Genomic DNA, 2,458 nt, shown 5'->3' with positions numbered 1-2,458 from the left:
AACCTATGTCCATCAATCTAGAGAGTGACGTCATGTGCTAGCAGCTAGTAAGAGGGATGTAGAGATGGGGAGTGGGGTGCCAAAGCAAGTTTGAGTGAGGCGCAGAAGCAGTGTCTAGTGGGAGACGGGATCTTAGTAAATTCCAGGACTTCACCAAAGCATCATGGGTATTGTAGTTTTTTTTTTACGGTCTGGTTTATCTATTGAATGGCTTTGGGTTAGAATCCGTAGAGGGACATATTGTTTGTGTTCATAGTGCGAGATATGCAATCCTTAAAGAGAGTAGATCTGGAGTAAAAAACAAAAAAAAATCATATTTTTGCCTTGTAGCAATGCAGGTATACACATTTGTCCCTTCAATTCATATATATTTATATATATATTTTGTTATTTCAAAAAATATAAATATTTTTTAGTGGTACTTTCTCTTATAGGTCTATGTTAATGTTATTCAATAAAGGTTTGTCTTTCAGTTTACCTTTGTTTAAAGGAGCATGCTGCTTTTTAGTCTGGCAGTTTGATGTCTTTTTTTCTTTTCTTGTTTTCATGCAGTTCAGATGGTCTCTTAGCTTTCCAAGTATCTACACTGCCTATTCCCATCTGCCCCTGCAAGAAGAGCCCAAACCCCCCCGCCCCCCACCCCCCCCACAAAACATACACAGATGGTTTGTTCCACACCAACAGAGAGGGGATCGTCCCCTCCTTTACTGACACAAATGGTACATGTCCATGTCTCAGCGCGGCCTGACCACGTCTTCTGTACAAGAGACCAGAGACCGACTGACAAACACAAACGTACTCTGTGTCCATCTCTCTCTCGCTCTCTCTCTCTCGCTCTCCTCTTCAGAAGACTTAAGGTCCAGAACAACAACAGCCCACAGCACCCCCTCCTGGTCGAAGGGGAGAACACGCTCCATCGCTGGGCCTCTCTACCACTGATACCACTTCTTGTCCTTGCACTTCAGCATCAGCTGTGGAGACACAGGGGGAGAGAGATGGAGGGGTAGAGAGGGGAGAAGGAGGGGTGGAGAAAGATGGAGAGAGATGGTGGAGAAAGATGGAGAGAGGGGGAGAAGGAGGGGTGGAGAAAGATGGAGAGAGGGGTAGAGAGATGGAGAAGGAGGGGTGGAGAAAGAGATGGATGGGGATATGGAGAAGCAGAAGTATGGCGTAAGAGAAAAAAGATGAAGAGAGATGAAGGGAGACATGGAGAAGGACAGGTGAAAGAGAAGATGGCAAGGCAGAGGGATGGAGGAGAGAGAGAAAGAGAGAGTTAATAACTGATTATCATGCTAGAAAGGGCTGCAGTGAGTCTAATTACTAATTTCCGGTACAGCTGGCCCTTCCTGTGTTTTACTGTGTGTTTCACACACACACACACACACACACACACACACACACACACACACACACACACACACACACACACACACACATATTGATTGTTTATCTGGATAAAAGTGTCTGCTACATGACTAAATGTGATGTAATGTAAATGTCTAGTCCCTCTCTTCTGATTAGCATGCTGCTGTAGAAAGTGCTGCAGTGAACTATTCTGCTTCAGGGGTACAGCTGGTTCCTGCAGTGAACTATTCTGGTTCTCGGGTACATCTGGTCCCTGCAGTGAACTATTCTGGTTCAGGGGTACCGCTGGTTCCTACAGTGAACTATGCTGGTTCTGGGGTACAGCTGGTTACTGCAGTGAACTATTCTGGTTCAGGGGTACCGCTGGTTCCTACAGTGAACTATGCTGGTTCTGGGGTACAGCTGGTTACTGCAGTGAACTATTCTGGTTCAGGGGTACAGCTGGTTCCTGCAGTGAACTATTCTGGTTCAGGGGTACAGCTGTTCCTGCAGTGAACTATTCAGGTTCAGGGGTACAGCTGGTTCCTGCAGTGAACTATGCTGGTTCCGGGGTACAGCTGTTCCTGCAGTGAACTATTCAGGTTCAGGGGTACAGCTGGTTCCTGCAGTGAACTATTCAGGTTCTGGGGTACAGCTGTTTCCTGCAGTGAACTATTCAGGTTCTGGGGTACAGCTGGTTCCTGCAGTGAACTATTCAGGTTCTGGGGTACAGCTGGTTCCTGCAGTGAACTATGCTGGTTCTGGGGTACAGCTGGTTCCTGCAGTGAACTATTCAGGTTCTGGGGTACAGCTGGTTACTGCAGTGAACTATTCTGGTTCAGGGGTACAGCTGGTTCCTGCAGTGAACTATTCTGGTTCAGGGGTACAGCTGTTCCTGCAGTGAACTATTCAGGTTCAGGGGTACAGCTGGTTCCTGCAGTGAACTATGCTGGTTCCGGGGTACAGCTGTTCCTGCAGTGAACTATTCAGGTTCAGGGGTACAGCTGGTTCCTGCAGTGAACTATTCAGGTTCTGGGGTACAGCTGTTTCCTGCAGTGAACTATTCAGGTTCTGGGGTACAGCTGGTTCCTGCAGTGAACTATGCTGGTTCTGG

The 2,458-nt window shown here is 47.2% G+C and overlaps 1 pseudogene across 1 annotated transcript in view; it reads right to left on the bottom strand.

The window, feature by feature from the left end:
- Positions 1 to 929: 929 nt before the first annotated feature.
- LOC308365589 (syntaxin-binding protein 5-like) overlaps positions 930 to 2,458 on the bottom strand; it is a 62,282-nt pseudogene continuing 60,753 nt past the window's right edge. Inside the window, exon 23 of the transcript in view lies at positions 930 to 971. The product of the transcript in view is annotated as a syntaxin-binding protein 5-like (transcript). The remainder of the gene's footprint in view (positions 972 to 2,458) is intronic.

This window comes from Sprattus sprattus (genome assembly GCF_963457725.1).
Source record: "Sprattus sprattus genome assembly, chromosome: 5".
NCBI lineage: Eukaryota > Metazoa > Chordata > Actinopteri > Clupeiformes > Clupeidae > Sprattus > Sprattus sprattus.
This window is presented reverse-complemented; position numbering and strand designations above follow the sequence as displayed.